This window comes from Pteropus vampyrus, unplaced genomic scaffold (genome assembly GCF_000151845.1).
Source record: "Pteropus vampyrus isolate Shadow unplaced genomic scaffold, Pvam_2.0 Scaffold20, whole genome shotgun sequence".
Taxonomy (NCBI): Eukaryota; Metazoa; Chordata; class Mammalia; order Chiroptera; family Pteropodidae; genus Pteropus; species Pteropus vampyrus.
In genome coordinates, this window is record NW_011888801.1 from 15,395,097 (window position 1) to 15,419,171 (window position 24,075).

Consider the following 24,075-nt stretch of genomic DNA (forward strand, 5'->3'; position numbering starts at 1 on the left):
TTCTACTAACAGCATCTTACACAATTTAGTATAAGATTTAAGAATTAGATTTAAGAATTAGGAAACCTGAATTTCATTCCCAATTTTACTGAGTAGCTGCTTGACCTCTGGCTTTATCTCTCTCTGCCTGGCTTTACTTATTTATAAAAGTGGGGTTGGTTTGAATTGGTTGATCTCTAAGATTCCTTCTAATTCTTCTTTTCTGTTTTTATTCTCCCACTGAATCGTAATCGAGCTAGCTATAACACACCTTACAACCTGGAGAAGAAAAAAGCTTGGAGTGGGGAGGGTGAAGTAATCTTACAGAAGCATTAAGAACTGATACATCAATAATAATTAGGTTTGTTTTCCATGATTCTCATCTACAGCAAATCTAACACCAGTAGATGGAAGGGAGACACTCTTGACTCAGCATAATAGACACATTTCTAGCACTCCTGTTCAACATTGAAATGGGCCACCTTAAGTGCTGTATGCTTCCTAAGGTACAAAAGTCAAGGTCAAACTGGCAAATGATGCTTTAGAGTCAGGTCCAATTTATTTAAGTTTCAGCTAGGGATGGTGCTGGATGACTTATCTACCTTTCTGGCCTCCCATGGATGGAAATCATGGCATGATAAAGTTGTTAAAATAATCGAGAAAGACCATATTGCAGTGTGGTAGAGTGGTCACTGACTTTAACTGAATTATAATAATGACGATTCATATAGTAAACTCTTATCTGCAATTTTTTTGGTTGAAGTGCAGACTGAGTATAATTCTGAGTTTTGAAAATGTTGCTTTTCTTAAGTTGTTTAGTTTTTGATTATTTATCTAGGAAAAGCTGCACTATTTTCTTCATTTGAGTGATCTTTGAATGCCACTTTTCTTTTAAGCAAAGCTGGAAACTCTAGTTTGGCTTCTTAGGTCCTGTAGAGATATGCAGCTAAATTTGTCATCAACTATGTGAGTGCATTGCCAGCTTCTCTGGAGATGTTTACCAGTCTGGGCAATTTTGATAGTATTATCTTCTTGCAGTTTCTGCTGTGAAGCAGTCTTTGAAGTATATGATAGGTGGAGGAGCAAGCCTTTGGGAAAAATATATTATTATTACTTTTATTAAATTATAATGCTCTTCTTACCAATTCCTGCGGTAGAATATTGGTCAACAAATTAGCATCTAGTTCAGGATGTTTTGTGTGTGTGTATGTATATACCTTTCCTAATCTACCTCAGGTCTCTTTACTCACTGGGCATCCTGTTCTTGCTGAGTTGGGATTAGACTATACTATACTAGTAGATAAATAAATTTATTGCAGGCTTCTCAACCTTAGCACTATTGACATTTAGGGCTGGATAATTCTTTGTTGTGGGCCTGTCCTGTGCATTGCAGGATGTTTAGCAGTATCCCTGGCCTCTTCCTGCTAGGTAGCACTCCCACAGTTATGGCAACCAACAATAGCTCTAAGACATTGCCAAAAGTTACCTGGACTGTAAAATCAGCCCAGTTGAGAACCACTGACTTATGGATGCCTCTCAGCCAGGCCTCTGCCATAGTTATGGTCATCCCACTCTTCTGGTTTCTCCATGTTGCCAGTCTTGCTCACAGCCTTCTGCCCCTGACTATGCTCTGCTCAGCTAATTAGGTGGAAAGTTGCCAAGTGGAGGGTGGAATCAGCGGGGAATAGGGCAGAGCTAGAGTCAGGTGTGGCCCTGGGTAGTGGCTGAGCACTGCAACACACAGTTGGGTGTGTTTTTTCCTGTTACCTAATGATTAGACTTAAAAACAAATGTTCTTTGACATGAAAGTGAGCTGACAGTGACACTGGTATTCCTAGCACACAACAGGTATGTGGCATTTTCATGTTGTCTGAAGCCTGCCTGGGAGTCTGAGGTTTTGAAAGAAAGCTCCAGGGATGTTTTCCCCTTAATGTTTTTATTTGAAAGAAGCAAGGGAGGGAGAAACTGCTTCTTGATGAACTTCATGTTCAATTTGAGGTTACTTCAGTAACTAGATAGAGTCAGTTTTTTTACATGTATGAAATGAGGGGGGAGAATTTATAAATATGAAGCAGCAAATATTTGACGAGTGCAGCAGGGGATGGTGCCATGCCCTCAAGAAACAGTGCTAAAGGAGTGAGGCAGGTAACTGCATATGATACATCATATCATGAAAGGAGTGGTAACTCTGTCTTAGGTCATGGGGCGGGTGGTGAAGGATGGGCAAAGAGAGATCTCAGATAAACTCAAGACTTGAAACAGGTGTTCACGGTCCTTATTTATATTCATTTTTCAAACAATCAATATTTGTTATTAATACTTTTATTCTGGGTTTTATGAATTGCTTTTTACCTAGTCAAGGTCATCCTGAATGCCCGTTTTTAAAAAATTTTTCATGTATTGCATAACATTTCCCATTTTAATAACTTTTAGTGACTGCATATTACCTTTTATGGTTATATTCTAGTTTATTTAATCATTTCTCTATTAACATATAGCTTATTTTAAAGAATTTTGCTATTGTAAATATCCTTTGATGGATATTTTTGGGCATACATTTTAATCCACAGTTCAGATGATTTAGGATAGTGTCATGAACTTGAATCACTGTATGAGGAGGTGCGGCTATTTTTAAGGCTCTTGATTCATGTTACTGAACTGCTTTACCAAAAGGTTCTAATTAACACTCCCACCAGCATGGTGTTGAGTGACCCCTTTAGAGCATCCTTGCCAATATTGAGTGCTATTAAAAAAGAAAAGAACTGATTTAACAGGTGGAAAACATCTCATTTTATCCTTTTTTGCCTGTTTAAATTATTAATGAAGTTGATTTTTGTTTTTCTTTTTCCTTTAAAAGTTCATTATCATTTTTAGTAAATTGACTGTGAATATCTTTTTCCCAATAATCTTTTGGAGTGTTACTTTTTTCCACCTCTGATTCCTTTGTACAGTTTCTTGTCAAAAACACTTTTCCAGTTTTTCAGTTTTGTCTTTTGCTTTATGTGTAACTTTCGATATTATTTCAAACTTACAGAAAAAAAACTAAAAGTACAAAGAATTACTACATATCCTTTACTAGAATCACCAGTTGTTTATATTTTACCCCATTAGCTTTATCACACTCTCTCTGTGCATATATATAAATGCATTTTTTTTCTGATTCATTCGAGTCTAAGTTGTAAGCCTTAAGAACCAGGGCCTTCTATTTTATAACCATAGTAAAAATTAATAATTGATAAGTATTGTTATCTGATTCACAGTTTATATTCAAATTTTAATAATTGTCTCTGTAATGTCCTTTTCCCTGCCCAGTATCTGGTCTAGAATCACACTGAATTTTTTTTCGATCTTCATGCATTGCTTTTATTGCCTTTGCCAAGAATTATGTGACCATATGCCGAAATTAACACAACCACTTGGAATGGTTGGAAATTACAAACTCTTGGCCTTACAGCATGGCCACATGCTGTCTCTGTTTAGATGATGTGAAAATACCAAGTTAGTATAGTCAATAAAATGAGCTGTGATGTAAATGATAGTTAATAAGTCAGGCTACCTGAACAAAACACTGAGATGGCTGAGTTGCTGACCTTGGTGGAAAATGTAGTGGTAAATAACAGGTAAGGGGAGCTCATGTTTCTTCTTTTCTTTTAATTAAAAATATTGGGGTGACATTAGTTAATAAAATCAAATAGATTTTAAGTGTACAATTCAATAATATGTCATTTGGCTCATGTTTCTTTAGTCTCCTTTAACGTGAAATAGTTCCTCAACCTGTCTTTGTCATTCTTGACATTGATATTTTTGGAGTACAGACCAGTTATTTTCTAGAATGCCCTTCAATTTTTGCTTGTCACAAGTTTATTTATGGTTAGACTCAGGTTATACATTTTAGACAGGGATAACACAAAGTGATTTTTATTTTTCTTAATGCAACATATTAGGAGCCACCCAATGATAGTTGATTCTAATATTGGTGATAACATTTGACATTTAGTTAAATTGCTATCTGCCAGATTTCTCCACTGCCAAGATACAATTTTCCCTTTGAAATTAAAAAGTACGTATTGACAGCAAGTAAATATCCTTTTCTTCATCAAACTTTACCCGCTAGTTTTAGCATCCAATGATGATTTTACTCTCCATACTTCTGAATTTATTAATTGGCATTTTTCTATAAAGAGTCTTCCTTCTTTCTCCCACCTCCCACCCATTCATCCATTTATACACCTATTCATTCATTCATTCATTCATTCATTCCATTCATAGATATAGTCTTCTTTAGTGGCCTATAATTCATTACTCTAATAAGTAGGCTATAATTCATTACTCTAATTATTTTGATACTCAGACCTTCCCACATTTGTTCCATGAGCTTTTTCAAGCTGGCTCTCATGTCTTTTTTATATTTCTCCACAATTCTTTGAGCACTTATTTGCTTTCCAGTGTAACAAAATGCTTCACCTTCATTGTGTGTGCCTCAGCCCTTGATTCAACTTTTCTCCAAGGACCCTTGTTTCTATTTAGTGGAGAACAAGATTTGGGTGCATGATGCCTTATTGCAACTAGTGCATCCTTACTTCTAGGCTCTCTTAGTGGATGGAGCTAGGATATGTTTGTGTGTATGTATATATACATGCATATGTATATCAGTATTTTTACTTATACATTTATGTATATGTGCATGTATGTGAGTGTTCATGTATGTATATATTAAAAACTGTGATTTCATATTGATACTACCAATGTTAATCCAACAGCATACGGTTACATTTTAGTGTCTCCTTATGTTGAATTTTGTCAAATGCTTTTACATCTTGATTACACTCATGGTGCAAAGATATTATCCTGTGTTTATTTTTAGGAATTTTATAGTTTTGGCTTTTAGGTTTAGATCTATGATCCATCTCAAATTATTTTTTTTTATGGTATAAGGGTTGAAGTTCATCTTTTTTTCCTCTATGGATACCCAGTTGTTCCAGCACCATTTGTTAAAAAGGCTTTCCATATACATTGAATTGCTTTGATACCTCTTTTGAGAATCAATTGTCTACATAACTGTGAGTCTGCCCCTGGATTCTCTATTCTGATCTATTTGTCTGTGCTTAGGCCAGGACCATACCTTGGTGATTACTGTAGCTTTCTAAGTCTGAAGTCAGATAGTGTAAGTCCTTTATTCTTTTTCAAGATTGTTTTGGCTGTTTTAAATCCTTTGCATTTCTGTATAAATTTTAGAATCAAATGGCTAATTTCTATAAAAACACCTGGTAAGAATTCGGAGTTCTTATTAGGGCTGAATCAACATCTTTATAGTACTGAATCTTCCAAATCAATATATATTATTTCCTTCGCAAAACAATATATATGTCTCCATTTATTTAGATATTCAATTTCTCTTAGCAGTGTTTTGTAGTTTTCAGTATATGGAGCATGCATGTCTTTTGTTAAAATTATTCATAATCGCTCTTTTTTGATATTTAAGATAAATTTTAAAAATTTTATTTTCTTTTTGTTGCAATGTATAGGAATATGTTTGAATTTTGTACATTGACCTTGCATCCTGCAGTCTTGCTAATAAATTAATCTTGCTAAACTGACTTAGATGTCTTAGGCATTTCTTTTTAGCAATGGTGTAGCCTGTGAAAAGAAACAGTTTTACATTTTCCTTTTTAATTTTCATGCCTATAGCCCACTAAAGGGAAAAGTCACCATTTCATAAGCTTATTAGCTATTTAGGTATCTTCTTTGATGAAATATATGTTGAAATCTTTTGCCTCTTTTTAAATGGAGTTATTCGTCTTATTGAGTCATAGGAGTTCTTTATATATTCTAGATACAAGACTTTTTTTTTTTTATCAAATACGATTTGTCAAAATTTTTTTCCCAGTCATCAGTTATTTTAATGATATCTTTTAAAGCACAAAAGTCTTCAAATTTGATCAAGGCTCATTCATCAGTATTTTATTTTTAAGTAACATGCACAAGGGTGATCATTGAAGCCAAAGTTATGGATTAGATAACCCAAGAAAACGGAACACAGAATGAGAAGCGGAGAGGGTAAAATGGAGCTCTGAAGAATTCTAACATTTAATATGCTCAAGGAGATACTTGCAAAAATGAAGAAGTAAGAGGAACACTAGGATGTTACGTCATTTAAGGCAAAAGAAGAGAATATTTGAAGACTTGGAAGACAGAAAATGTGTAAATTCAAATAACATGAGGGCTGGAAAATGTCCTTTAGGCTTAACAACATGAAGAGCATTGTTGACCTTACTATACTGAAGCCATATTGGAGTGAGTCGAAATGTGTGTGGAAAGTGAGGAAATGTTGAGGGTGAGTGTAGAAGAGCTTTGTCTTGCTCTAGACAAGCAGGATAGATGGAACAGTCCCAGGAGATGAATGAATCAAGTGCCTTTTTCTCCCTTTAAAAAAAAAAAATTTAATGGAACAAAGGAAATTTCTTATTTACCACCTAGTGACCCAGGTATGATGCCACTTTTGGAAAATATGTGGAATAGGTATTGATCCATTTAAAATCATGAGTTTCCTGCCTATTAGTTTCTGTATACTTCCTCTCCATTTGTTTCTTCAAGATATATTCACAATTAAAAAAATAAAAGTAATAAATGCACATAGCTTTTGAAAATTAAATATTTTATTTTTATTAAGATATAATTGGTGTACAATATTATATTAGTTACAAGTATACAACATATTGACTTGATATTTATACACATTATGATATGATCACCACAATAAATCTAGTAACCATCTGTCACCATAGTTATGATTTTATTCACTATTTTCTTTATGTTGTACATTATATTCCATCACTTATTTTATAACTGAAGTTTGTACCTCTTATTCCCTTTCACCTTTTCATCCATCCCCCCACCTAGCTCCCCAGAAGTATTTTAGATTTAAGAAATTTTCAGATTTTAGAAGGGTAACCTACACATAGTATATATTATTGAATTACCCTCATTGGAGTAACACCTTTGATCAACACATTAATATTTATGCATAGACATATAGTATTTACAGAGTTGCATAAGTAGAGACTATAAATAGCTTCCTATCAGTTCAGGGCTGGGTTTGGCCCCCAAAGTGTTCATGTAAGATCAGACTGTTGTTAAATATAAGTAAAGAAAAGCTAGTTTTCCCCACCCCTGAATTTTAAAACTATGAATAGGAGATTGTGGTACCCAAGGTCTTATAATGAAAAACACTAGTCCTTGGCTCTACTCCTCCACAACCTTGTCCTGCTCCACTGAGACAGCTGCTTATATCTCACAGTTGTTTCTTCTGATAGTTGCTTCAATGCTTTCAAATGATATGCTTAAACTATTTCTTGACTTATAAATATTATACATTATTTACTTCCTTTTATACCTCAACTCTCTTCTCCCTGTCTCCTTGATTTGGTTATATCACAATGGTGTTTACACCATTATCAGTATTGAAATATTGTTTATTTTAGAGCCAAATGATTACATTTTCCTTCTATTATTTGTTGTAATTTAACATTATGAATTCACTTGTATAATTTATATCATACTTATCTTTATATTGTCTAAGTGCCCGTGGTGTTATCTCACTCCATCTTCCCTGTTGAGACTTCTTTTATTCTGGAGATCTTTCCGTGAAAGTGTTCCATGTATCTTCCATTCTCTACTGATACTTTCTAGGTCTGCTAGGCATCTGCAGTTCTGGGACTTTGCTTTGTGCTCTCTCCTAAGTTATAATGACTTTCCTGCCTTTTCTGTGTTTTTCTGTTCCTGCGGTTAGCTCTTTAATTTGCTAGAGCACAAAATTTTTAGGAATTCTCTTTAAAATGGAGATGGGAAATTTATTTTCTGACTTTACTCATGCCCCATGATACCATTATTCTTCCTTTACATTTGTTTGATAGTTTTTCTGAGTATGCAATTTCCTGTTTAAAAGAATTTCGAAGGCATGTATCTGTCATCTGGATCCATTGGTGCTGTTGAGAGGTCTAATTCCATTTTGATTTATATGTTCCTTTGCAATCTAATACCTCTTTCTTCCCCCCACTGAAAAAATTTATTATTCAAATTTTTTTTTGTTCTTGGTGTTCTAGGATTTTATCATAATTCCCTCAAAGTCCATCCATCTTGTCACAAATGGTAGGATACCTTTTTTTTAATGACTGGATTTTTCCATTGCGTGTGTGTGTGTGTGTGTGTGCGCGCACCACATTTTCTTTCTTCATTGATGGACACATAGGTTGCTTACATATCTTGGCTATTATAAATAATGCTGCAATGAACATGGGAGTACAGATATCTTCTTGAGTTAGTGTTTTTCTTTTCTTCAGTTAAATACCTAGAAATGGAATTGCTGGATCGTATGGTAGTTCTATTTTTAATTTTTTGAGGAACCTCCATACTGTTTTCCATTGTGACTGCACCACTTTACATTCCCATCAACAGTAATGAGAGTCCCTTTTTCTCTACATCCTTGCCAACACTTTGTTATTTTTTGTCTTTTTGATAATAGTCATTCTGGCAAGTGTGCGATGATACCTCATTTTGATTTTGATTTGCATTTCCCTGATGATTAGTGATATTGAACATCTTTTAGTGTACCTGTCGGCTATCTGTATGTCTTCTTTGGAAAAATGTCTATTCAGATCCTTTGCCCATTTTTAAAAAGGATTTTTTTTTGCTATTGATTTGTTGTCTGAGTGTTTTTTTCCCCCAGTTTTATTGAAGTATAATAGACAATTAGTTGCTTATATTTACATTGTACAATTCAGTGAGTTTTTTTTTTTTTTTGCAATTATAGTTGGCTTACGATAATATATTCATTTCAGTTGTATAGCATAGTGATGAGAAATCTGTATAACTCACAAAGTGATCGCTCCACTGAATCAGGTACCCTCTCCCCGCTTACATATTCTCACAGCATTGTTGACTATTTCCTTTATGTTACACTTTATATCTCCGTGACTATTTTATATTTATCCGTTTGTACTTTTACCCTTTTCACTGTCCCTCCCAAGGCCCTCTTCCATCTAGTGGCCCTCAAAATATTCTCTGTATTTATGAGTTTGTTTCCATTTTTGTTGTTGTCGTTGTTTATTTTGTTCTTTAGATTCTACATGTACATAAAATATATGATATTTGTCTTTATCTGACTTACTTCAATGCAATACCCTCTAGGTCTGTCAAGGCAGTACCTTTTTGCATCCTCTTCCTTTTAGTCTGTGTGCTTTTAATATGAAATGAGTCTCTTATAGGCAGCATATGGAGGGGTCTTGTTTTCTTATCGGTTCAGCCACTCTATCTTTTGGTTGTAGCACTTAATTCTTTTCCATTTGAGGTACTTGTTGATAGGAATGTAGTTATTCTTTATTCATGATTTTGATACATTTTTTTTCTTCTTAAAGAAGTCCCTCCAACAATTCATGTAACACTGGCTTGGTGTTGATAAATTCCTTTAGCTTATTTTTGTCTGGGAAGCTCTTTATCTGTCCTTTGACTCTAAATGATAGCTTTGCTAGGTAAAGTATTCTTGGTTGTAGATCTTGGATTTTCAACACATTGAATATTTTGTGCCAAGCCTTTCTATCTTGGAAAGTTTCTTTTGAGGAATCAGCTTCCAGTCTCATGGGTGCTCCCTTGTAGGTAAATAACTGCCTTTCTCTTGCTAATTTTAAGATTCTCTCTTTGTATTTAACTTTTGGCATTTGAATTATGACGTGTCTTGGTGTGGGCCTCTTTGGATTCATTTTTTAGGGCTCTCTGAGCTTCCTGGGGTGGTATGTTCTTTTCTTTCACCAGGTTAAGGAAGTTTTCCATCATTATTTCTTCAAATATATATTCAATTTCTTATTCTCCCTCTTCAGAGACCCCTATGACATGGATATTGTTACCCTTAATTTTGTCCCATAGGCTCCTTAAATTATTATTATAGTCTTGGTTACATTTTTCTTGCCTTTCTGGTTGAGTGTCCTTGGCTCCCTATCTTCTATATCAGTGTTTCAGTTCTCTTCTTCCTCCACTGTTGATTCCCTCTACTATACTCTTCATCTCAGATAGTATATTATTCATTCTGACTGGTTCCCTTTTATAATTTCCATTTCCATTTTTATGTTTTGATCTCTTTGTTGCAGTTCTCACTGCATTTATCTATACTTTCCTTAATTTCATCAAGCATCTTTATAACCAGGGTTTTGAACTCTGCATCTGTTAGATTGCTTGACTCCATTATTCCTGGATCACTGGTCTTTTCTCTCATATGGTTTCTATTTCTTTCTCTTCCCATTTTGGCTGTCTTTCTGTGTCTGTTTCTATGTACTAATCAAAGGTCCTAAGTCTCACGGTCTTATTAGCGTGAATTTGTGTAGTAGGTGTCCAGTGGCACAATCCTGAGAAGAGTTCAGTTGCAGGCCAAGTTTAGCTCCATCCTGTGCCCCTCCAGAGCCACCTGTTATGATTCAGCAAGCAATCCACAGATGCTGTGCTTAAAGTTACCTCAAGAAGCCATGCCAGAAACCGAGGTCAGCTGCCACCAGTGTGAGTCTTGGTGCTGCTTAGGAAGTGGCACAGGACTCACTGAGGACACACTGAATGTGGCTTGGGTGGAGTTGTGAGTTGGGGGAGGCGGAGTTTCAGGGGATCCTCTGGGTGGAGCGACCTCTGTTTTTCAGTTTGATGACATCTCAGCTATAGGGGTGCTGCCTCCACCCACTGGGAGAGGGAAGGGCTCAACAGAGGAGCAGTAGATATAGCTAGCACTTCTGCTCAGTGGAAAGCCTCACCTCTGGTCCTCACTCCAACTCAGTGTCCCCTCTAAGTCCCTGGTGACTCCTGACCAACTGACCTAGTGCTGATGCTCTGAATGGTCAGGTCTATCACCATGAAAATCCGGTTGTGGACACAGCCCCTTTTAGTGGCATCTGAAGCTGCTAGCTGCCACTGCCACAGCCTCTGTCTCACTCAGCTGCTGTGGCCTGGCCAGCCTCGTGTCTTCATTCCCTCCTACCTCTAACCGCTGCAGGATAATTTCTTATTTCTCTCCCTATTTTTAATGCTTGTGTTCATGTAGACCCCCAGGCGACTCTGTATGCTCTTTGATCCTTGTCTCTGTAACAATGGTAGAAACATATCTATGGCAGGAACCACTATCTTTCATAGAACACAGAAAAGAATAACAAACACAGGCTATTAGTAAATATTAGTAAATGCTTTTTTTCTTTTAATCATGGTTATAAAAGAAACCTATTGCTCCAAAATACTGAAAGCCTTCTTCCACCAGAAAGATGGATTATTTCTGCTTAACAACAGATTTTCTTGTGTGAAGGAAGCCCACATGTCCAGGATCTGACCATGAGGTCAGACACTTTCACCGTTTAAACAATATTTATTGTAAAAGTTATTCAATTTCCTGCCACCAGTCACATAAACTTACCCACTGTCCCCAACCCTTTCATGAATTATGTAAATTATATCATGCAATTCAAAGAAGGAGACAACCCAAGCTCTGTGAATGTACCTGGGCTCTTTGCCCTTCTCCTCACCCTCTATCGGCCATCTTCCTAGCCCACATTTTCAACCTCTCCTTCCTAAAGGCTCCTTTGCATCAACAAAGTAATGGAATCAGTTTTCTAAGGTAAATGCTTAGTAGTTTATTTCACAAATACATAAATTTAAAGCAGTTTACATTACTAGATGCTATTAAAAATTACAAAATTCCACATTAATACAGAATTTTAAGGTACTTTGTGTTTCCCATCTTTAAAAAAAGAAAAATGCTTTCAATCTTCCTAGTCCCTTTCTGTCTATGACCAAACTTTCTGAGTTGTCTTCAGTTGTCTCCACTTTCTCATCTTCCATAACTCAGTTTTCTCCCCATTTCACAGAAACTATTCTTGGCCTTTCTTATTTACTGATTGAACTTAGAAGAGTTCCAAATGAAAGAAACCAAAATGGTAACATACAAAAAAGAAAACTGGAGAAAATAAAGTTAATTTCTAAAGTGCTTTTAATTCTTTTAAATAAGTCAATAAATAACTTAGAGTTACAGACGATGTGGCATCTATAAAGACAAAATATGATAATATAAAAGAAAAAACTAAAATTGGTCTTAAAAAAATTAAAAATTATAAGCAAAATTAAAAATTCAACAGAGGGTTAGAAAATTTAGTCACAGAACTTGCAGAGAAAGTCGTACAAAAATACACAACAGAAAATAGAGAAGATGGAAGGATTTGTGGATACAAGAATATCTGCAGATTGGTTCAGGAATTCTAACATCTGACCCAAAAGGAGTTCCAGAAAGAAGGAGCAGAGAACACAGAGGGAAGGACATAATCTGAGAAATAATACAAGAAATTTCCAAGAACTGAAAGATGGAAATCCCCACAACAAAAGGCCCAATAAAGCACCTAGCACAATGAATTAAAAAATACTTGAGAACTGGGCAAAATGATGTAGAAGATAAAAGCTTTGCTCATCCCCTTTTGCGACCATATCAAACTTGAGATGGAAACATGGAGCAAACAGCAGTGTAAGGAACAGATAGCCTTCTAAGTTCTGGGCAGATGGTCTATTATATAATCTACCATATGATCCAGCAGTCCCTCTAATGGGTATTTACCCCAAAGACTTTAAAACCCATATCCAAAAAGATATTTGCACACTGATGTTCATAGCAGCAGCATTCACAGTGGCCAGGACATGGAAACAACCAAAGTGTCCTGTGATAGATGATTGGCTAAAGAAGCTGTGGTACATACGTACAATGGAGTATTAGCTGTAAGAAGAGATGAAATACTGACATTTGCGACAACCTGGATGGACCTCGAGATAGTTATGCTAAGTGAAATAAGCCAGACTGAAAAAGTTGAAAATTACATGTGGAATATAAACCTAAAAACAACAAAAGAACAGGACAAACAGAGACTCAGGGATATGGGCAATGGACTAGTTGTTACCAGGTGGTAGGTGTTGGGAGAGGAGGGAAAAGGTATACAGGGGAAAGGGGGTCAAATATAGGGAGGTTGAGGGAGGGTGAAGTGGGTAAAGAGGATCAAATATTTGGTAGCTGAAGGAAACTGGACTCTGGGTGGTAATCCCACAATAGAATATATAGATGTCAAATTATAGTGTACACTAGAAAATTATATAATTGTATTAACTGACGTCACCCCAATAAACTTAAAAAAAAAAAAAAACATCATGAAGAAAGCCAAACTATTCCCATTATGCACAACTGCTATTTTTTGAGAGGGAGCACTGTGCAAAAGTATTAGAGGAGATGCTGAAAAAAAAAAAGAAGCATAAAACAAACACTACTGTGGCTGTAAACATCTGTATCCTGCAAATGCATCCCCCTACTTTATTTCTGTAGGGATATTAGGCTTGAATTCTGTGAGGCCTTAAGAAATGTACTTCTCACAGAAAATGAGTCCTTTTATGGTTTATTCATTGATAACATAAAATTCTATTACCAACCTATGTGGAATAACTTGAGATTTTAATTTTAGCTCTTTAAAAATACACATTTAAACTATAAAGTAATATTACTGAATGTTTAGAAAATAGAGAAATGAAAATCATTTATATTGCCACATTATTAAATGGCATTTTTATGAATTCCCTTCTAGGATTTTTGCTTCTGTACTTGTAGTTATAATATGTGCATAATTTTACCACTTGCTTTTTATCACACCCATGTTTCTCTTGCTTCTAGTGTCCACATAATACTCCTTTGTCCTAGCACCACAGTTTACTTAGCTATTCTCTTTCTGTTTTTTTTTTTGTTTTTTTTTGTTTTGTTTTGTTTTTTTTGGTAAATGATGTTATATTGAAAATCATGGGACTTTTAGATTTTTACATATTTTTTCAGGCCAAGCTTCCCAAAAGTAGGCTCTTCTACAGTTTCTGAGTCCTATTACTCAAGTTTCCCTCATGGGCATTCTGAGTGTATGATACTACAATAAGAAGATTATGAGAACATAGCCCTGGTACATATTTGTCAATCGTAGGTTTCACTATATTTTTGTAGAATTTTGTAAAGGAAAAAAAAAATGTTTTTTGAATGATTGCCTTTCCTTGATTATGAAAATGTTAAGTGAAGATCCATACTATGTCCTCATTTGTGAAGTGGCTTTTTCTAAGCCCTGGCCATTTACTTATTAGGATTTTAATGTTTTTTTTTTTTTAATAGCTATTTATCTTAACTTCTTATATAAAAAAGATACTAACTTTCTGTCCTATATACTGCAAATATTTTCTAGTCTGTTTTCTTTGCCTGTTCATTTATTGTTGCTTTTAATTATAGAATCATATCTACAACCCTTTTCCTTTTGTGATTTTTTTCCCCCTGTTAATTCTAGGCTTTAAAAAAAGTCAGTTTCTCTTTAGTTTCTTAATGTATTCACTTGCAATTACATCTTATTATGTTATTTTTTTTTTACATTTAACTTTTATATCCATCAGAATTTATTCTGATTAATGAAGTATGAGTCTTAATTGATAGTTTTTCCCCTTCCAAATCGTTAACCAGTTATCCCAACATCATTTATTTAGTAACTTGTCTCTTTCCTATAATTTTGTGTTGCTTCTTCTATTGGCTATTGTCCTCTTTTGTATAATTCAGTTTCTGGACCGTCTGTTCTGCCTTATAGCTATACCTCGCTGTTTAATAATAATTATTGCTTTGTAATGTTTTAATATTTCATAGGACTCATCTCTCTGTTGCTTCTTCTCCAACATTTTTATTTCATCATTTCATTCTTATACATACTCTTAGAATCAATTTGTCAAGTAAAAAAATCTTGATTAGACTTTGATTGGAAGTACATTGAATATATGCTTTAATTTGGGGAGAACACATCTTATAGTATTCAAATATACTCTAAAATCGCTGAATGTTTTTCATTGAAAGTTCTTAAATAGCTTTTATATCATTTAAATCTTATGCTTTTTGTTTTGTTGATATACAGGAATATTAGTGACAAAATGGATTTATTCGGGAATAGCAAAGAATTGCAATTCTGGACAAGCAAGCTATAGGAAAACCTCAGGCAAGTCCAGCAAGAAAAGGGGTGGGTTGTTACTTTATAGAGAAAAAGGAGGAAATTGGGAGGAGTTGTTTTGAACGAAAGCCCATTGGAGGAAAGTGAGGGTGCAGCGTTTTCCATTGGCTGGACTTGGTCCCAGTTGAGGTCTGTAAGTAATGGTTCCTGTTGGGGTCTGTAACTGACGTGGAGTGGTAGTGCATGAGGCCTCCCCTTTATGGTCTCCCATCTTTGTTTTAAATGAGGTATCCTTTATTCTGTTTCACAGTTTATATACTTTTTTCTTACACTAGAATACATTACTGATTTTATACAAATGTTTATGTTTTTAACTGATTCCAATAGTTCTTTGAAAATTCCTTTGGAGTTTAGCTCTTCCATTGTACTATAAATTCTTTTTATTTTTAGTTTTATCACAGTAGAAGAAAATGACATGCTTATTTTGCCTTTTAGTTTAATTTAAATGCCTCTAAGTTATGCCATGAGTGTAATTAAATTTTGATTGAGAGGGTTTTGTTTAGTTTTGTTTTGTTTTTTTAAGTTAGGGATTCTCTATCGCTGTTTTCTAAAAAGTTTTAAAATTCTGTATTAACAGTGGGTTTTATTGTTTGTTTATAGCATCTAATGACATAAGTGACTGATTCTTCAAGTGTTCCTTGGAAAACTGAATCTATTCTTGGGTGTTCAGGTGTCATGGCATTCTGGTGAATCTCAGTGCACACTCTTTACATATTTGGGGTTTCCTACAGGCATGTCAAGCTCAGTGTGCCCATGGCAAGCCCTATTTTATCCCCTGCTCCTCTCTGTATCCCAATCTTCTGAATGCACAGCCAGAAACCAGGGCACTGTTTAGACCCCTGACTAGATAATGTCAGTCTTCCTTTTCAAAGGATCTGTCTTGTTCTTTAATATTCACTGCTTTAAGTATGGCCTTCATCATTCAGTGCTGTATATTACTCATTCAGTGAGCAGGAGTCTCCTCACTCCTGCTTTTTTTCTTTTCTTGTCTGCTAGCTGCTGTGCACAGGCTTCTCATTTTCTATATGAGACATGCTTCTGATAGAGACAGGCTTGACTTAAAGTTATTTATTATGAGTGCCAGTTAGGATGTTAAGATTTTACAACTCAACAATGGGGAGGAGCAGGGCACTGCTGGAGCCTGGCACCCTATGAGCAAGGGAGGCATGCAGACCTGAGGTGACTGTCCCTTAGGAAGGCTGCGACTGGCATCTTTGTCTTCTCCTGACTGCTTCTTTATTGTCCCCAGTATTGTTGGAATGGGCAGAATTCTTCATTTATCTTGCCCATCTGGGAAGCATAGAACAGCTTGATTGTTAAGCCATGCTGGTCATCTTAGGGATCAAGCCTTCCTACTTCTTCCCTTATAAGGATAGTATTGTCAGCCTTGCCTCCCCTCATAGCCATGTTGCTAGAGGTCTTAAATAAATGTCAGAAAGGATTTGAGGTCCCAGTTGTACAAATATGGTGTCAGACCAAGATGTAGGAAGACAGAAAATACTGGAGAGACAAGACAGACAAACTGACTATATGGCTATGAGGGGAATCACTGAAGATGCCTGAAAAGACAAATAGGAAAGTATGCTAATGTTAAAACTCTTCCATTTGAACTGAATAGAGATTATTTCTGTTTTACAGATGAAGAAACACAGTCATTGAAACTTATCAGTTTGCCAAACATCACCGTATTTAACAGAGTCAATACTTAGGTTTCTGGTTGCTGATTTTGCGCTCTTAGCTTTCTCAAAACTGGAAGAGTGATAAGATAACAATGGACATCTCCATTTCATTCAGGTAAATTACCTAGGGATAGCACAAAGGAAAAACAAAATTTTACCTATCTTAATCCATATTATTTCCATATTCTTTTTATAAACAGCTTTATTGAGATATAATCCACATCCATTACAATCCACGCATTGAAAGTGCACAGTTATATGGCTTTTAGTATACATAAAACTTATGCAACCATCACCATAATAAAATTTAGAACATTTTCATTACTGTAAAAAGAAATCCTTTTAGCCATCCCTACCTAACCCTTGGCTACCACTAACCTACTTTTTGTCTCTAGATTTAGATTTGCCTACTCTGGACATTTCATACAAGTGTTATCACACAGTATTTGGTCCTTTCACTTAATATAATGTTTTCAAGGTTTATCCATGTTGTAGCTTGTATTCATATATCAGTCCTTTTTATTGCTGAATAATATTCCATTGTATCATTAATATATATTATTTATTCATTCATCACTTTATGGACATTTGAGTTATTTTTGTTTTTGGCTATTAATATAGCCAAAAACAAATGTGTGCATGTGGGCATATACTTTCATTTCTTCAGGTGAGTGTGTATACCTAGAAGTGTAATTACTGGGTCATATGGTAACTCTATATTTAATATTTTGAGGAAAAGGTAGACTTCTCCATAGCATCTGCATACATTCTCACCACCAGTGGTGTATGAGGATTTCAGTTTCTCCACAGTCTTGCCATCATGTACCATTTTTAATTATAGTCATACTTGAAAAGACCATTCTTTCCCCCATTGAATGGTCTTGGCACCTTGTTGAAAATCAGTTAACCACAGATAGTTTATTTCTTGATCCTAAATTCTGTTCCATTGATCTATGTATCTATCCTTATTCCAGTACTGCACTGTCTTGATAATTATTACTTTGTAGTAAGTTTTGAAATTGGAAAGTGTGAGTTCTCCAACTTTGTTCTTTTTTAAGATTGTTTTGGCTATTTTGGGTCCCTTGAATTTCCATATGAATTTTAGGATTAGCTTCTCCGATTTCTACAAAGAAGCCAGCTGGATTTTTTTTATAGGGATTGTTTTATCTGTAGATCAGTTTGGGGAGAATCACCATCTTAATTGTAAGTCTTCTGATCCATGAAAATGGAATATCCATTTCCATAATGTTAACAACCAACTTTGTCAGTTCAGTTCTTCTTGATATAGATCTTTGTATTAGATGTGTATTGTGATTTGCAGGTTAGCATTAGTGGAATTGAAGTTCTCATGCCTGGATTGTCAGGCATAGTGCAGAGGTTTAACTATTCCTCTTAATTAAGATGAATTGAATTGATAAAAGACAGATATTTGGAAAGTATGCAAAGAAAATTGTATGAGTAACACTTGCTTTATGCTTTTCATATGAACCTCCACATAAAAGGTATTTTTAGTTTGGTTTTTAAAATTATCATTTTTATTCTAAATGTGTATGGCTTAGGAGACGGATTGCTTGAGGCAAACTTTCAGGTCTATTACTTGGAGATCAGGGTGCCTATCAAAAAAGTAGCTTAAATGGCTGTAAGGTGGGAGGTCTTTCAGAACTGCAGAAAATTCAAAACACTTGCACATTTGTGTTTTTCTGGCATAAATAGTCCTCCCCGGGCTTGTCATAGACATGTAGTAATGATGATTATGCAGGAAGCACCAAAGGCAGCTATTGCCATGATATGTGGCGAGGCTCTGGGCATGGTTAGTTTGACTAAGTATTACAAGAGGGCACATGGATTTTGTCATCTGTGAACGGGAGTTTAATGCATCAGTGATGAAAAACTTCTTCACACTGACTGTTGTGATCCCAGAGAGTATAAGACACTCAGCAGTAAATATATGCCACTTGTCTTGTGTAATGTGATCCTAAATATTCAGACCATTTGTTGGGCACAGTGCTCCATCTTGTGTCATTCTTCATCAAAGGTTTGAAATAAAGTAGGTGATGTGTAATATCCAAACACAAACATTTTATTTCTTATACTATCTAGACACTAACATCACCTCTATTTTCTGTTTTGTTGGTTATCTGTTTCCACTTACTCTATAAAACTAGACTTTGAAAAACAGAATATTCTTTTTTTTTAATAAAAAATGTATTGGGGTGACACTAGTTAATAAAATTATAATTTTCAAGTGTACAAGTCAATAGTACGTATGTATATTACACTGTGTTCACCACTCAAAGTTAAATTTCCTTCTGTCATCATGTTTTTGAATCCCTTTATCCTTATCTACCTTCTTCCTCCTTTCTCCTGGTAACCACTCAACTGTCGTCTGTGTCTGAGTTTTTGTTTGTTTGTCTTGTTATTGCTTTCAGTTTTATATCCCCCATACAAGTGAAACCATATGGTTCTCAACTTTTTCTGTCCAACATATCACTTAGCATAATAATCTCAAAATCCATCCATCTTGTCGCAAATGGCAATATTTCATCTTTTCTTATGGCTGAATAACATTCTATTGTATCTATGCACTACGACTTTATCCAATCATCTATTGAAGGGCACTCCAGTTGTTTCCACATCTTGGCCACCGTGAACAGTGCTGCAGTGAACATTGGGGTGTATACGTTTTTATGGGTAAATGTTTTCAAAGATTTTGGATAGATACCCAGAAGAGGGATTTCTGGGTCATATGGTCATTCTAGTCTTAATTTTTTAAGTAAACCTCCATACTGTTTTTCATAGTGGCTGTATCAATTGATATTCCCACCAGCAGTGTATGAGGGTTCTTTTTCCCTACAACCCCTCCAACACTTATTATTACAGTCTTGTTGATAATAGCAATTCTTATAGGTGCGAGGTAGTATCTCATTATGGTTTTGATGTGCATTTCACTAATAGCTAGTGAAGTTGAGCATATTTTCATATAAGGGGCTAATATCCAAAGTATATAAAGAACTCATACAACTCAACAACAAAAAAACAATCAATCAAAAAAACGGGCAGAGGACCCGAACAGACACTTCTCCCAAGAAGACATACAAACAGAATATTCTTTTATTTAAAAAATATGTTTGATTATAGTTGACATTCAATATTACATTGGTTTCAGATGTACAGTGTAGTGGTTAGCCATTTACATAACTTACTTTCAAAAGCCCCCCAACTCCCCTCTCACCTGGTGATCATTAGTTTATTCTCTGTATCTGTGACTTTCTCCTCTTTTGTTTTTTTCATTTATTTTGCTTTTTAGATTCCTCATATTTGCGAAATCATATGTATATGTCATTCATTCTGTCTTGCTTCTCTTAACATAATACTCACTAGGTCCATCAATATTGTCATTAATGCTAAGATTTCATTCTTTTTTCAGGCTAAGTACTATTCCGTTGTATATATGTACCACATCTTCTTTACCCCGTTGTCTATTGAAGGACGGTTAGGTTGCTTTCATATCTTGGCTATTATAAATAATGATGCATTGAACATAGGGATGCATACATATTTTCAAATTAGTGTTTTGGATTTCTTCAGATAAATACCCAGAAGTGGGATTGCTGGCTTCTATTGTAGTTCTATTTTTAATTTTTTGAGGAGCTTCCATACTGTTTTCTATAGTGGCTGCACTAATTTGCAATCCCACTGACAGTGCATAAGGGTTCCTTTTTCTCCACATTCATATTAATACTTCTTGTTTGTTGTTTTATTGATGATAGCCACTCCAACAGGTTTGAGGTGATATCTCATTGTGGTTTTAATTTTCATTTTTCTGATAATTATTGATGTTGAACATCTTTTCATATGTCTGTTGGCCATCTGTATGTCCTCTTTGGAGAAATGTGTATTTAGGTCCACTGTCCATTTTTCAATTGGATTGTTTATCTTTTAGTGTTAAGTTGTATGAATTCCTTATATATTTTGGATGTTAACCACTTATCAGATGTATTACTGGAGAATATCTTCTCCATTCAGTAGGTTGTGTTTTTGTTTTATTGATGATTTCCTTTGCTGTGCAGAAATTTTTTAGTTTGATATCCCGTTTGTTTATTTTTTGTTTGTTTCTCTTGCTCAAGGAGGCATATGCAAAAAATATACTATTAAAGTCAACATCAGAGAGTTTACTTATCTTCTAGGAGTTTTATGGTTTTTGTTCTTACATTTAGGTCTGTAATCCATTTTGAATTATACTTGTATGTGATGTTAGAAAGTGGCTCAGTTTCATTTTTTTTGCATGTATCTGTCCAACTTTCCCAACATTTATTTAAGAGACTGTCTTCAACCCATTGTATATTCTTGCCTCCTTTGATTGATCATAGAGGCGTGGATTTATTTCAGGCTTTCTATTCTGTTCCATTGATCTGTATCTGTTTTTATACCAGTATCACGCTGTTTTGATTATTACAGCCTTAAAGTATAGTTTCATATTGGGTAGTATGATACCTCCAACTTTATTGCTCCATCTCAAGATTGCTTTGGCCATTTGAGCCTTTTGTGGTTCCATATAGATTTTAGAATTATTTGTTCTAGTACTGTGGTAAATGCCATTGGTATTTTGATGAATCTATAGATTACTTTGGGTAGTATGGACATTTTAACAATGTTAATTCTTCCTATCCATGAGCATCGTATATGCTTCCATTTATTTGTTATTTTTTTTTTCCTTCAGTTTCTTTCTTCAATGTCTTATAACTTTTCAAGTACAGTTCTTTTAACTCCTTGGTTAAATTTATTCCTAGGTATTGTATTTTTTTTGTAATTGTAATGGGGTTTTCTTAATTTCTCTTTCTGATAGTTCATTATTGGTGTATAAAAATACAACAGATTTCTGAATATTAATTTTGTATTCTACTTTACTGTATTATTTCTAATAGTTTTTTTGGGAGGTGGATTCTAGGGTTCTCTCTATAGTATCATGTCATCTATAGTTTTACTTCTTTTCCAATTTAGATGCTTTTTATTTCTTTTTCTTGTCTGATTGCTGTGGCATTTTATTTCTTTTTCTTGTCTACTGTGGCTAGGATTTCCAACACTATGTTGAATAGAAGTGGTGAAAATGGACATCCTTGTCTTTTTCCTGATCTTAGGAAAACACTTTTAGCTTTTCACTGTTAAGTATGATGTTAGCTATGGGTTTGTCATATATAGCTTTTATCAACCTGAGGTATGTTCCCTGTGTTTCCACTTTGTTGAGAATTTTTATCATAAATGGATGCTGGATTTTGTCAGATGCTTCTTTCTATATCTATTGATATGATCGTATGATTTTTACCCTTCATTTTATTTGCATGGTCTATCACATTGATTGATTTGTGGATATTGAACCAACTTCATATCCCAGGAATAAATCCCACTAGATCATGGTCTTGAGCTTTTTATACCTCTTGTTATAATATTTTTAAACTTCTTGGTCTGATCTTTTTAATGTATTGCTGAATCGGTTTGCTAATATTTTGTTGAAGATATTTGCACCTATGTTTATCGGTGATGTTGGCCTGTAATTTTCTTTTTTTGTAATGTCTTTGTCTGGTTTTGGAATCAGGGTAATGCTGGCCTCGTAAAATTAGCTTGAGAACCTTCTCTCTCCTTGAATTTTTGGACTAGTTTGAGAAGAATTGGGTGTTAATTTGTCTTTGAATGTTTGGTAAAAAGTCCTGAGCCTACCTGGTTCAGGACTTTTGTTTGTTGGGAGTTTTTTGATTACTGATTCAACTTCGTTAGTAGTTATCAGTCTGTTCAGGTTTTCAGTTTATTCTTGACTCAGTCTTGGAAGATTGTATATTTTTAGAAGTGTATCCATTTCTTCCAAAATGGATAATTTGTTAGCATATAATTATTTATAGTACTTTTTTATAATCCTTTGTATTTATATGCTATCAGTTGTAACTTCTTTCATTTCTGATTTTATTTGGGTCTTCCTTTTTGTGTGTGTGTGTGTTTGGTTAAAGGTTTAAGTTTGTGTGTCTTTTCAGAGAACCAGCTCTTGGTTTCATTGATTTTATTTTGTTTTTTTAGACTCTATTTTGTTTAATTTATTAAGGCTGTGATCTTTATTATCATTTCCTTCTACTCACTTTGGGCTTTGTTCTTCCTTTTCTAGTTCCTTTAGTTGTAAAGTGAGATTGTTTATTTGAGAGGTTTTTTTTGTTTGTTTCTTGAGGTAGGCCTGTATTGCTATGAATTTCTCTCTTAGGACTGTTTTGACTATGTCCCATAGATTTTTGGGTCATTTTGTTTTTACTTTCATTTTTCTCAAGGTATCTTTTGATTTCTTCTTGATTTCATTGTTAACCCACTTATTAGTTGGTAGCATGTTATTTAGCCTCCATGTGTTTGTGTGTTTTTCAATTTTATTGTAATTGTTTCTAATTTCATACCATTGTGATTTGAGAAGTGATTGGTATGATTTCAGTCTTAAATTTATTGAGATTCGCTTTGTGACCTAACATTTTGTCTATCCTGGTAAATGTTTCATGCATGCTTGAAAATAATGTATATTATACTGCTTCGAGGTAAAATGCTCTAAAGATATCAGTTGAATCCATCTGGTCTAATGTGTCATTTAAGACCGCAGTTTTCCTTGTTGATAAGATCTGTCCATTGATGGAAATGAGGAGTTAAAGTCCCCTATAATTATTGTATTGCTGTCGATCTCTCCCTTTATGTCTATCAACATTTGCTTTATAAATTTAGTACATCTACGTTAGGCGTGTAAATGTTTACAAAGGTTATTTCCTCTTTTTGGATTGATCCCTTTATCATTATGAAATGTCCTTTTTCTCTTGTTATAGCCTTCGTTTTAAAGTTTATTTTGTCTAATATAAGTATTGCTACCCCAGCTTTTTTTTTGTTTGTTTCCATTTGCATTAAATATCTTTTTCCATCCCTTTACTTTCGATCTTTGTGTGTCTTTCGATATAAAGTGGGTCTCTGGTAGGCAGCATATGTATGGGTCTTGTTTTCTTATCCTTTTAACCAATCTGTGTCTTTTAATTATAACATTCAATTCATTTAAATTTAAAGTGATTATTGATAGGTATGTAGTAATTGTCATTTTATTATTTACATTTTATAATCTTTTTTTTCCCCCCCTTCTTAAAGAATTCCCTTTAACATTTCTTGTAATACTGGTTTGGTGGTAATGAACGCATTTAGGTTTTTCTTTTTTGTGAAGTTCTCTATCCCTCTTTGGATTCTAAATGATACCCTTGCTGTGTAGAATAGTCTTGGTTGTAGGTCTTTGCTTTTTATCACTTTGAATATTTGGTGCCAATCCCTTCTGGTCTGTAAAGTGTCCC

General features: G+C 34.6%; 1 protein-coding gene across 7 annotated transcripts in view; it reads left to right on the forward strand.

Annotated features, from left to right (window-relative positions):
* Positions 1-24,075, forward strand: part of MARCH8 (membrane associated ring-CH-type finger 8) — a 118,947-nt gene that overhangs the window by 15,870 nt on the left and 79,002 nt on the right. The window contains exons 1-2 of one of the 7 annotated variants that reach the window (XM_023527986.1): positions 10,944-10,953; positions 16,220-16,226. The exons of 5 other annotated variants lie outside the window; for them this stretch is intronic. The gene's annotated coding sequence lies outside the window, so the exon portion shown is untranslated. Of the gene's footprint in view, positions 1-10,943; positions 10,954-16,219; positions 16,227-16,685; positions 16,842-24,075 lie in introns of those variants that run through there. One more of the 7 variants, XM_023527984.1, reaches the window with a different exon arrangement.